The sequence below is a fragment of the Branchiostoma floridae genome, chromosome 4, assembly GCF_000003815.2.
Source record: "Branchiostoma floridae strain S238N-H82 chromosome 4, Bfl_VNyyK, whole genome shotgun sequence".
In the NCBI taxonomy this organism is placed as follows: Eukaryota; Metazoa; Chordata; class Leptocardii; order Amphioxiformes; family Branchiostomatidae; genus Branchiostoma; species Branchiostoma floridae.
This window is the reverse complement of record NC_049982.1, coordinates 25,105,182-25,119,484: the sequence shown is the minus strand read 5'-3', so window position 1 is coordinate 25,119,484 and position 14,303 is coordinate 25,105,182. Positions and strand designations below refer to the sequence as shown.

At 36.6% G+C, this 14,303-nt stretch overlaps 1 long non-coding RNA gene across 1 annotated transcript in view; it reads right to left on the bottom strand.

Moving 5' to 3' along the window:
- Positions 1-9,235, bottom strand: part of LOC118414996 — a 17,120-nt gene extending 7,885 nt beyond the window's left edge. Inside the window, exon 1 of the long non-coding RNA XR_004831053.1 lies at positions 8,285-9,235. This is a non-coding gene — a long non-coding RNA (uncharacterized LOC118414996). The remainder of the gene's footprint in view (positions 1-8,284) is intronic.
- Positions 9,236-14,303: the final 5,068 nt, after the last annotated feature.

Sequence of the window (14,303 nt, the reverse complement as noted above, 5' to 3'; positions counted from 1 at the left end):
AGTCCTCGGGTAGTAATCAAGGCAGGGAGAAGCGGTCGGAGAATTCCAAAAAGGGGACGACAAGCCAAGGTTGGAAATGTGATATCATGTAGCACTCACCAGGTAAATAAAGAAAACACCATTTATCGAAACCTTTGGTGCTACATCTAAACAAAAGGACTTGGTGTTTATGGGGACAATATTCTTGAAGCATAACAGCAGTAAAGTCGCATAATCAATAGTAATTTTCATATTTTTTTCAGGCGAGTAGACATACCGCTGCCGCTGCTTTATACTTAATATATTATTTCGTCCATATACACAACTTTATCGACTTATAAAGACACATGATCTAATATAATCATAAATATGATTATTTTAGAATATATCCATTCGTAGCAGAAGACAGTTTGAACTGAATTAAAAGAATTTTAACTCTCAACAATTGTATACAAACCCTAATGCATATATACGTTTTGGTTTCAAGCTGTATTCAAAGAAAAGCTTTCAATGAGTACTAGATGTTCTGGTTCTAGTTTCTGCATTAAAGCTGTATGACCAAAATATGTTCTTCTTGTATTTATTGAGATTTTAATATTGTATTATATGTATATGATGATTGATATGTATAATATTCATAACGATACCGTATATGTTTATGATTCATCCAGTTTAACTGTTCTTTCTTTTCAATGAAAATGAAGAATGCCATCAAAACCTACAGGAAATGTTTTTACAATGTAAATCCTTCTATTTTGGTAGCTTATGCTGGACTCCAAAGCCCCTTAGAAAAATATATTGGTCCAAAAATACTATTTAAAGTTTGAGACCAAGATCATCGAAATAGACGTACTTAAAACTAAGCTAACGCTCAAATAGAATGAAAAGTATAAGGCAATCCCTTTATACGTTGTAACAGGTTTGTACTTTAGCAGTTTCGTATATGATAGTTAATAACCATCTGGGCACCATATTGGCGTAAACATGGTTTTAACTAGGTTAAAGACAGCAAGTATTTCCAAATTACAGTCACAGAATGAAGAATATGTGTTACATTAGCTGATCGCAAAGAAATTATTTCTTGAAATAAAACAAAGGAAAGTGAAGCTTTCAGGTCAATCTTATAACAATACTTTTCAGTTTTCTCAATTGCATGGAGTGAGCTATTTGCTAACACAATTACAGCAATTGCCCCATGACGTAAACAAGTTCTCTTGGGGGAATTCTGGGTACAAGGAAAAAACAAAAGGCCATAAAGCATTCTTTAAAGATCATATATTCTGACGTAGAGAGACACAGTTTGCTTCCAAGGGAATCATTCAACAGATAACGCCCAAGAACCAAGGATCAGAAACCACCAGTTCGTCGACAATACTGTACATAAATATACGTCAATATGGCAGACGAGGAGAAGAAGGAGGAGCAAAATAAGAAGAAGGGAAGCAATGTTCTAGCAATCAAGTCCTACGGTAACAGCGACGGAGGGACGACACCTTCTACCAACAACACCACAGGTCCTACAACTCAAGGAAACAAGTAGAACTCAACATTAACAAGCAAGTAAATAAATGATTTATGATTAATGGTGGTGCTATTTGGGTGTTTAGGATTCAAATGTAGAGGAAAACGTCTTCAAAAAAGGAAAAGGACAGCAAAAAAGTCCTATAACCATCATTTTTTTCTCCATATTTTAGACGATGGAGACACACGATACATTTTCTTCATCTCAATATTACAAGAAAGCCGGGCTTTGGACGGTAAAATGAGAGGGGGACCAACTGGTGGGAGTCAGAACCACGAAGAAGACTCCAACAGAACTGATGTTTAACAAGCTCCTGTTTGATAAAGAAAAGGAATAGAACAGTTCTGCGTGAATGTACAAGGATGTTATTCTTAGTACACCATAGAGCCTATGTTGTAACTACCACGTAAAATCATACATGTATTCTTGGATAACATTATACAGTCATAAACCTTCATAGTCTGACTATGTAAAAAATAGATGATAAATCAAAAAATGTTCAGACCTTACGTAGAACCAGTAGTGTAAAATATGTCATGTTGATCTACCTGTTTGGCACAATTTTTTTATCCACCTGTTTGTAGGTTTATTAAGATGTAGAAAACCTTTCGAAAGTCGCTGTACTTTTAAGTGCCAAGAAAAGATTACTATAATTGTTATGTTGGGCAGGTATTGACACTGAAGCCTTGGCACACGATATGCGGAGCCCATATGGCACCGACTCATCAACTTCTCATCAGCAGTTGTCTTTTACATGGACTATCTTATAACATAGATATGATAAATTTACATCAAACGTCTTGGTCCTAGTTTCCTAGTTTTAAATCACAAGAGAAAGAACGCGTTCTCTTTAAAGTTTGCTTTGAATGTGTAGAATCATAAACTTGAAGTGAAAAATATATCTATATGCTCTCTTTAGTTTATATGCTTTTTAAAAAACGTTTTATCGAGTTTGAATAGATGTATGGATACTCATTTACTCACTAAAGCATATTATCCAGATCATTACCACGTATTATCATGCAGTGTTTAATCAAGAAACCTGATTCTTAGGCAAAATCTATGTATACAAAGTAACATCTTGTCTTCATTAGTGATCATGAGTTGGGAATGTGGTTACCTGTTCTTTTTGAATAAAATTAGGAACACCTTAATTTTCTAAAGTTCGTGATAGAAAGAAGTCTGACAGTCGTTCTTTAGCTTGCTTTGAAGTGTTTATAGAGTTTGACTATATCAGATTAGTACCCATTATTCATTCTGCATAAACGTCCTTACTCTATCACATATAGTTTTCTTCAACAAGCATGGAGATTGACAACGCAGATTAGTTTTGTTGTTTAGAATAAACCACTCCAGTAAAGCTCATATCATTTGTATCTGTATTTATTAACATGCAATTCACCGATATTGCAATTGTTTGCGGAATAAATTTAGATACATTTGGTGTATCTACAAGAGCAATATAGTACCCCCAAATTTGTTAAATCCATTATGATAAGCAAACACAGATTAAAGTTACAGTCCGAAATCTAACCAATCTAAGCCGAAACAGAATATACCAAGTGAGTGTTCTTGAACGTATTCGTATTCACTGAACACAATAATGGCTCTTAAGTATATACATACGAGAGTGGCCACTCAAGAGGTCACAATATAAACTGCATATGCATCAGGCCGCTCTCTAAGGTCTGACAGGCTTATAAAGGAATTCGACACCTCATGTGCTCATGTTGACATACAGTGGATTAGCTATGAGTTGATCTCCAATCGTCGAATTATAAGTATAACAACTTGATATAGATGGCAGACTAAAATAAGTTTTGCTTTGCGGTGATTGACCAAATTAATCGCAATTTTCTACCATATATACCTATTGCCTAGGGGATATATACAAACTTAAGGTATTTGACGTCAAGAAAGTAGAACCGAAGTCATATCTGCGGTGTCCCAGTGAACGCATGGTGTTTTTTTATGTTAGCCTGCACACATCGAAGCCTCCAACAGTTTTTTTAGGACCTCGTCTTTAGGAAGTCTTTCTTCGATTCAAATCCTTAAAAGATGTGTTGCATAATTTGGTCTTTCGTACGACTATAAGTTTTAAATACGCCTCAACTTTGAAAGTGTGACAGAAATGTAAAAAAAAAAGATGGCCGTGAGAATATTCTAGTAAGAGCCACGCCATCCAAAAAACTGTATCGCGGAATTCGCAATTTTTGCACAAAAAATTATGATATCGATCAATATAAGAAGATGATATCTATTTCTAGTTTTGATAAAAGATAGGCGTGGCCAAGTATGCAAATTACCCCTGTCTTATCCTGCGGTCATCCCCGTTTCTTTGACATTTTGCTTATCTCTGTCGAAGTTACCGATTGTCAGTCTTTTGCGAGGATACTGTACATATATAAGTTACCATGCCAGAAGTCCGTGTCACCACGCCAGAAGAGGAAGGAAAGGATCAAAATATAACAAGGGGAACCACTGTTCAGGCGATCAAGTCCAACGACATGTATAGCAGCGAACAGACGACAACTTCTACCAACAACGCCAAAGGAACTACAACGCAAGCAACCAGGTCCCACGGCACCAAACGAGATACTACCAGTTCTACCAAGAACAAGAGCTGGTGCAGTCTACTGTAGCAGGTAAATATATGGTTTATATCTTAGTAATTATTGATGATGATGATGGTTTTAGCGTTATTAGTTTATTGTTGGGATTAAACTGAAGAAGAAAAAAGAAAAGGACAGCAAACGAAGTTGCAAACATTTCTTTTTTCTACATTTTTTAGATGATGAAGACACACGCCACGAGCTGAGCTTCAGACAAAAAAAGAGAGAGGGAGGGAGCAACTGGTGGGTGCTAGAACCAAGAAGAAGACAACACACAGCTGATACCGGCACGGACAGCATAGAAAGCTCTGCAAAAATGAACTAGGATATCATCACACCGTCGAACCTATGTTGTAACTACCACGTACATAATAAATGCCGGTAGAACAGTATTGAGTCATAAACCTCTAGTCCATAGCCTTACTGTGTAAAAATACTGAATATGTCAAAGAATATTCAGACCTTACTTATGTAGAACCGTTAGTGTAAACGATATGTAAAACTCAACATGTTGATCTTTCCATATACACCGCTTCTTTGTATGTATAGTTAGATGTAGAAACCCATACGAAAGTCACTGTACTTCTGATGGGAAAAGATTACTATAATTCTTCTGTTGGGCATGCATTAACACTGCAAACCTTGGAACACGATATACAGTGGGCATATGATTTACAACACCGACTCTAAAACTTATCATAAACAGTTGTCCTTCACAGCAACTATGTCATAACATAAATTTCATGAATTTACATCAAACGTCTTTGTCTTAGTTTCCTAATCTTGAATCACAACAGATAGAAATCTCAGACAGAAGTTCTCTTTAGTTTACTTTTAACGTTTAGAATCATATACTTGAAAATGTGCTGAAATGCGATAGAAAAGTCTCTGACATATGCTCATTTTTGTTAATTTGCTTTCAACGTTTTATTGAGATTAAATAGATATATGTATACTTATTTACTTGCTAAAGCATATTATCCAGATCATTAGCACGCTTTATCACACAGTATTCAATCTAGAAACCACTTAGTATGTATAATCTATTTACACACATCTCGTCTTCAATAGGCTATGTAGATAATAGCTGTTTAAAAATGAAATTAAAATACTTATAGAATAAGCTCATGATAGAAAGTACTCTGGAAAAGGCTTTCCTTAAGTTGTTTTCGACGCGTTTATTGAGTTTAAATATCACTTTAGCACACGTTATTCAAGTTAGGAAAGCTGCTTTGCTCAATGACATATAGTTTTCTGCAGTAGGCATCTGGCAATGTAGGCTACTTTGTTTTGAATAAACTGCTCCCATCAAGCTCATATGATTCATGTCTGTATTCATTCACATACAGTTCACTTTGTGATATTTGTTTGCGAACTAAATATATCTTAGAAAGCCTAGGTTTAGAAAAATAGACACAGATTATAATTACAGCCCCAAGTCTAACTAATATAGATCTAAACCGATACAGCACAGATTACCCCAACTGAGCGTTTCGTATTCGCTGAAAACAATAATGGTTTTTCAGTATGCATAGAGAGAGTGGGCACTCATGAGATCGCAATGAAAACTGTATATACAGTAGCCCACTCTAAAAGATCTGACAGGCTAATAAAGGAAATCGACACCCCACGTGCTGACATTGGCCTGACGTTAGGTTATTTGAATTGTACGTGTCACCAACTGAAAAGCAACCCATAATTTTTAGCCAAAGCATCTGTATCTGTATCTATATAGCCGGTATAACCGCCCTTCGGCGTAACACACCAGCTTCGCAGGTTTTTTTTTTCAGTGAAAATAAATGCGGAAGGAAGACTTCTGCAGATCTGAAAGGGACTCCAAACATATCCATCCTCGGCCCTATTTCCCTTCGTTCTCTACTTCTGCATTAAAAATAACTTTTAGAGACAGAATTAACGATTGTTCTGGGTTACTATGTCCGAATAGGGACCTCTTCTGTTTTGTATTCTTTTCGTGACTTTGTACATCGCACAGAAATTTTGCTTAAACAGCGTGGTGTATTCGGCCACGGCGGTTTCGGCGCCAAAGTGCGGTGCAAGAAAAATATGTCACGCCAAACAACACGGCGACTTAAAGAACCAATAGCTAATCCCAGCTCATCAACATTGAAATAGTATAGAATAGACCACAAATCATATTGAAATCAACTATCGCTGACTTTGGGCGCATTTAGCTTATCGGTTTTGAGCAGTTGCTAAATTTTCATCGACAACCCTGCGGTTAGGTAGATGTCTACAAATTACAGTTTTTACACTGTCTAATCCACAAAGTACTTCGTTTGTACTAAAATAAAATAAAAATATACCACAATTTTGGCACTATCATTTCCTAGCTTTCGTTATTCTTTCTTTAGTTTTGATAATGGCATTGTGCTTTGGATATGTTTGGGGAGTGTTTGATAAATATAGTGTCCGCTTGCGACAGTGCTGTAGGCTAAATGTATCTATACTGAACGAAACGTAGACCAAAAGTACGCTTCAAATTCAGCAAAAGAGCGACGCAAATTTAGTTTTGGAGTTAATATCCAAATTCATCGTTCTTGTTTCCACACAATTGGTAGACAAGAAGGATCTGTAAATTTCTCACAGAACAACAACGCAGTGCTTAGTTATTAGTTTGAGTATTATAGCGAACGACGCATAAAATTACTGCTAGAAATGATGCGATGATTTTGACACCGAAACCATCGAAATAACTATGAAAGTTTACGTCAACAACAAGATTAACACTCAAATTATGTAAAAGACATATAACAGTTTATTCCTAAGCAGTAAATAGTTGGATTTCTAGATAGTGGAGCTTATAATTAGTTCGAGCTCGAGTATCACAGGGAGCGACGTAAGCGATAAACGACTTCTAAAAACCGTACGACGATTTTGACACCAAAATCATCGAAATTACTATGAAAATCTGCACCAGCACCAAGATTAACCTTCAAATAGTATAGAAATATAACTCAGCCCATTTCTAAACAGTAAATACTTTTTTTACGGTTTCGTTGTCAGCGAGTGACGCATGAGAAAAAAAAAACGACGCTATGAAACCATACGACGATTTCGACACCAGAATCATAGAAATAGCCCTGAAAATTAATTTCATCATTAAGATGAATACTCAAAAAGTAAAAGATAAACTAGCTCATTTCTAAGCAGTAGATTGTTAAACTTTATTTATTATTTTGCAGTTTCGTTGTCAGCGAGCCACGCATGAGAAAAACGACTCTATGAAACAATACGACGATATTGACACCTAAATTATAGAAATTACCTTAAAAATCAATTTCATCACCGAGATGAATATTCAAAAAGTATAAATATAAATATAAATCAGCTCATTTCTTAGCGGTAAATGGCTTACTTTTTTACGGGGTTTTGCTGATAGCGAGCGGCGCATGAGAAAAAGAAAACACTCAATGAAACCATACGGCGATTTTGACACCAGAATCATCGAAATATCTCTAACAATATAGGTTAACACCGAGATTAAGTCTAAAATAGTATAAAATTATAAATTAGTCATTTTTGTAAGCATTAGAATGTTCACATTTTTGCGATTTCGTTGTGACTGAATTTCTATTCAGCATCATGGCACCAGAGTGTACGAAGGTATGGTCAACGTCTCAAACTTGCATGTTTCATGCAAACGTAATTTGTTGTTATATATACATATCAAGTCTTTACTTTTGAAAGCTATCTAAATATTGTTGTTTTTTTGCTATTGCTACATTTATAGTGTCGACCTAATTGTAATTACGTATTGGTTCTCATTACTACCCAAGCCGACATAAAAAAGGTGCGTCCAGGTTAGCTTTAATTCAACTTGGGTGTGGCGGTCTTAAATCAAAGACAAATGTGTGGTATTATAAAAGTGTTTAAAGACTCAAATTAAAAGCAATCTTTAATCAGCAATAATTGTTTCAGCGTTGAAAAGTTAGGACAATCAATCACTTTGCCATTCGTTTTTTCTCTCATTCACACACTTACACAGAACGTAGCAATTGTCTAATATTGGCCTAGCCCCCTCTAAGGGGCCCCATCGAGCCCTGCATTCTTACAACATGCAGTCAGACGGTTATTTCACAAATTTGAACTGCATTGCGCAATGACACTCAATACCCCACCCCCTCCAATAAACGTAAAATAGTACACGTACCGATACTCTGATGACGAAGGGAAATTCCCGTGGAAAAAATCCAGAATGTTCCAGAATGGACAAAGATTTCAGTACAGGGGACTTTCCAGATCTATACAAACCCGAATGCCAATGACGCTTTGTACGGGTCATGTGATGCAGGCTTATGTATACAATTACCGGCACCACCCCCTCTGAGTTTACTTATTTAGATAAAACCGGTTTCATAGCTTGATACGAATTTCATAAAGAGATATCTGAAATGTTTGAGGTTAAAAGCATGAAATGATTTGTACATTTATGTTATAGAGCGACTCAAGTGTTGCTTATTCAGCTATATTGATATCATCAAAGTCAATATAGTAACAACACATTTCATAGTAAAAGCATTATTTACAAATTGTAACTACTCAGTGTGTTTATGTGATGTTTTTGTGTTATAAAGTAGAATACTTAGATATATTTATCCAAAACATTGCGCATTACTTTACTTGCAAATACACATCACTGTGATGCCATAGATTCGGTACGGCTCTAGATCTTGCTTCTTCTGCCTAACTGTGTGTTAAAGTTATTTTCGTTGCCAAGCTATTGTTGAAGCGTCATCTGTTTTAGGAGGGTAACATCATGTAAAGATCACTGATATTATCAGTAGACCTTGAAAACAATGAAGGATCATCAGAAGATCACGGGGATCACTGAACGGTTTTTAAGATCATTGTAAAATCATTGAAAGATCGTTAGAATGCAGAAAGCGACACCTTGCACGGCATTGACATTTGTGTCGACATGACAGAGAGCTTTTGTGTCGCAACCACGTGTGAAACAGTTCAATTTTATTTTGCAGCGAAGAAAATATTTTTGTACTTTGAATGACATACAACATATATGTGTTAGTTAAACTGATATTTAAAAGAAAGAAATTACGAACATGTTTTTCATTTGCACCAATTGGAAAATACTTTGAATCCTTTACAAAGCGCTAGATAAACTTCTATTTGATAAATGAAACAAATAAGGTAGAGTTCTTTTTTTATTTACACCAATAGAAAAAGACTTCGACATGTCGATAATCTCATCCAACAGTCTACAACCAAGCAACCAATGGTCAATTTCAACCAATAGGAAATACTATTGCCTTGTCAATCAATCAACTTTGTCCTAGCAGTAAGATAGGTAGACTTGTTTTTGCCATTGAACATCTTGTCCTGAAATAAACAAGTCTCCAAATTTCCAAGAGGGTATTTGCTGTAGACAGTTCCAAACTTCGCAAGAAATTATGCCAAAAGGAAAAGGCAAATGCGGCAACAAGGGAGCGCAGCCTCAAGGAGATAAGTCCATGGGCCCTCCGAAGGGTCCGACCAACTGCCCCTATTGCCAGACCAACTGTGGACACGGAACCACCGCACAGGGGTGCAAATGTTATGGCAAATATAGCCACTAGAATTTCCTTGACCACATGGGCTCATCCAAGGTAACATTATCAACGTTTGAATTATGAAGTAGGGGTTTAACGTCGTGGTTACATTCTTCGTATGAATTTGATGTCACAGAATTTTCAAGCACCTGACTGCGACAGAACGAACTTTGACGACAAGGATCGAAAGCCGCATTTTCTATGACACGACAACTCAATTTTGCACGATACATACACGACTTTTCAAAGAATGCACTCAGTTTGTGATCGCACAACAACTGTACGACAAATGCAACCAGGCCTTAAGTCATAACGCTTTGAAAAATCATCTGTTTTTTTTTTGCCACGGTATAATCTTATAACTGCGAACGACATTACAAGCATTTCTACCAAAGCGTTTTCCTTAATCAGCGCTAGCTGTTATGAGACGATGGATTAACAGAGCATTGAACATTAGTAATTCATAGTACTAAATGTATTGTCATTGATGATGATTTACTAGTATACATGTCTTTTATACTTCCAGTTAAGATCGTCCTTTTAAATCAGCTGTTGATTTTATCGCAAATCGACAAATATCCGGCAGAAAATTGTTTTAACGACAAGCAGCATAACAACCAATCAACCAACCAACCGGCCGACCAAGCAACAAAGAAGACAACCAACCAACTCTGACAGCAAAGAACAAAGAACTAACTAGGCAAGCAAGTAATCAAGGGGACAAGACAAGCAAACAACCGACCGACGTCCGGCCATGGTGCCAAACCAACCGACCGACCAACCGACCGAATGACCATCCGAATGACTAATTGCTTTGTATATGTATGCACGGAAATGTACGGAAATAAACATGGATCTATGAAAGACACATATGTAGCGTGTTTTTGTGCACATTTCTAGTGAATGTTTTTATGATTATGCAATCTAGAGTTACACTACTGTAGTTATCAGTTAGGTTAGCTTCATCTTAGACTATATGCTGTTCACGTTACAGTGTGCTTATTTAATAACCATACCATTTCGTATGAAGTAAATATGGCTTTCCGAAAGGAACACATCATTTTCCATACAATGAGTAACAGCAGCTTTGTATAACTGAATCGTACCTTAACCTCACGATCTAAATTTCAGAAATGATTTTTGTGATAGTAGAATTCATTCTGTTTAAACAAATAAAAGAAATAAGAAAAGCTGGCGCTGGCGAGCAAATTTGGCCATGTCAATCATCTTATCTAATGGACAAAAAACTACCAATGAACAACCCGAAATATTCACGATCCTTCAGTCAACACAGATTTTAACCAATAGAATGGAAGAAGGCCGTGTCAATCATCTCGTAACTATCGTAGCTTCAACCTTCATATTCAGCAGTTAACCATTGTACATTTGTACCGACCCAAAAGTCTGGTGATTGACGAAAATAATCATTAGAGAAGTGAACAGGCTGAACAGATTGACGTTAAACGTTAAAAGTAACGTTAAACATGGATAAAGAAGACGAATTCTCGGGGTCTAACAAGACGAGAGGAGCACAGCCACAAGGGACTAAATCGGCTGGACCCGCCGAGCAAGATCCAAAAAGTGCGGACATGGACGTCTCGTCTGACGAACAGGGGACCACTGCACAGGGCTGCAAATGATAGAAAATAGCAATTTCTATCGCTGCGAGGGCTCCTACAGGTAATGTTAACGTAAGGAAGCGTTTTTTTTTAATTGAATAGCTCGATTTCTTTAGGTCGTACTGATGTAAAATCACATTATACTAACTGATCAATCTGCTCCGATAGAATCCTTACATTGGAATTTAAGGAAACTTAAAGCATACCTTCGTCGTAACGGAGCCAACACACAAAACAACAAAGTAATAGCTCTTTTAGTGATGCGTATTCATTTTAAAAATATACTTATACGAGCTTTCATTTTTTTCAGAAAGGCAATTTCAAGGGAGGAGAGATTACTATCATTCGGAGTTATCTCGACTTTAGATGGACGAATAGCAAATCAACTCACAGAAACAAACGCTAAGAGTAAAAACAAAATGCTATCCACCGTCACCGACTGCTAGTCATGCATGATGCAGCCAACCGACCAACCAACAAAGGCAAAAAAAAACAAAAAAACAGCAACGATCATAGAAGCAACTAGCCAACAGGCAAGCAAGTAATCAAGGGGACAACGCAAGCGCCATGTCATCAATGAACCAACCGACTGACTAACTGACCGAATGACCATCCGAATGACGGACCTATTGCTTTGCACACGAATATACGGAAATTTTGAAACATTAAACTTGAACCTATAAAAGACGCATGTAGTAGCGTGTTTTTTGCAGATTACTAGAATAGAATATTCTTATAATTATGTTATCTACAGTCATACAAGTGTGATAAGGTAAGCTTCATTTCAGAATACATGTTGTTCACATTACAGTGTTACATTACAATACCATTTCATATGAAGTAAATATGTCTTTCCGAAAGGAACATATCATTTTCCATACAATGAGTAATAACAGCTTTGTATAACTGAAACGTACCTTAGCCTCACGATCTAAATTTCACAAATGACTCTTTTGATACTAGAATTCCTTCTGTTTAAACAAATAAAAGAAATAAGAAAAGGCGGAAATGTAGAATACACGGTTACTGAGTTGAACCGATGGCGAGCCATTTTGGTCATGTCAATCATGTTATCTAATGGGCACGAATCTACCAATGAACAACCAGAAACATTCACGATTCTTTAGTCAACACAGATTTCAACCAATAGAATGGAAGAAGGCCGTGCCAATCATTTTGTAACTACCTTAGTTTCAGCCTTCGAAAGCATTTCCCATTGTGCATTTTTGCGGGCCAAAAGTCTGGTGATTGACGAAAAGAATCGTTAGAGAAGTGTACAGGCTGTACAGATTTCAGTGAAGCATGGATAAAGAAAAAGGCGGGAACCCTGGGTCTAACAAGACGAGGGGAGCACAGCCACAAGCGGTTAAATCCACTGGACCAGCCCAGCAAGATGCAAAGTCAAAGGGCCCATCGTCACAGTCTAGCGGACAAGGGACCACAGCACAGGGCTTTAAATGATGAGAAAACCTATCGCGACGTCGAATCGTACAGGTACATTGCAATACCAACGTATTTTTTCTATATATTTAATGACGCGAATTCTTTAAGTTTACAGCTTTTTCTAACTAATAATTTGACTCCATTGATCTAGTAGAATGTAAACATCTTTTAGGAAAATAATTCGAAAGAGAGACCCAATGCATTGAACAAAGTAAATGTATATATGCAAATTTAGTCATTTTTAGTAGTACGCATTCATGCACATTTTAAAGTCATCTATTTCTCAATCTGAAAGTCTCCGCTTTAGTTTTTCAGGAAGACAATACCAAGTGCACAGACAAGGACAATCACTGTCCTTCGGAAGTAATTCAACTCACCAAAAAGGCTAAAATTCGAAGCAATCAACGGAGAGTTACTGGCGACCAACTAGTCACGATGCCAACCACCTAACCAACCATCCGACTCACGAATATAAGATGAAGATGCTCCTACTGAAAACTTCAGTCTATGATAGACGAAGAGTACATTGGAGCGAGAACCAAATCGTTCAAACCATAGTTGTTAAGATGCGATTAGAAAATGTATCGTTTTAGCACTGTTTCAATCCCAGCTGAAAACATAGCTTTTTCTTGACAACTAAATGCCACTTTTGGAAATGATCAGTACAACTGACGCCTAGCCTTGTTGTGAGTTAATTTCTGTATTTCATGCAAGAATAAAAATGTATCGACAAAAAACATGAAAAGGCGTGTGCTGCTTTGTCCAATATGATATTGTGAATGATGATGATGATAATATACTCTTAGAAGCAACCGGCATTGCCAAATTTTAGCTTCTCGAACCACGTTGAATATGGTATGTTTACCGATTATAATTTCCATAAATCTGATTATACCATATGCCACCAGACTTTAAACTGAAGTCTAGAATGACTACAATTGATTTTATATTACATTCTTACTCAACAAGCTGGACAGCCATGCGGTTATTATACCCCTCTTGGCAACGACGGCCGCAGAACGACCAAATTGAAATTCACGTTTGACTTAGTAATTGACAAAAGACTTATCGATAAAGAAGTGCATTTTGCAGACATTTCAAAACTTTTCTTTTGAATTATGGTTCATATTCCAGCTCAATTAAGCCATAGGTCATATAGATATACATGTCTGTTTTCCAAAACGTACATGGGACGAACTTATTGAGATTAACATCATAGTTCTTTTCTTCCTTTGCTGTTACAGAAAAGGGTATTTGATTTCTAAAACTATTTTAGTGCGATTCGACTTGGTGGAACTATCCATGAATTTCTTGGAAAAGATAGTGGATTGAAGACAGTATAATTGATAAATAGCCAGCTTGGCGACGGAATACATGTAGATTCTACGAGCAGAGTTTTATGTTCGGCCGTCTAATATTCAACGAAGAAAAGGGTAGCCCTGAAAAGAAAGAAAGTATATAACAAAAAAACAACGCAATCTGTAGTGCCTATGTTCACGTATCATCTGCACGAAAACATAGATTCACATAGCAACCAAAACAATGATATTGAGAGTTCTTT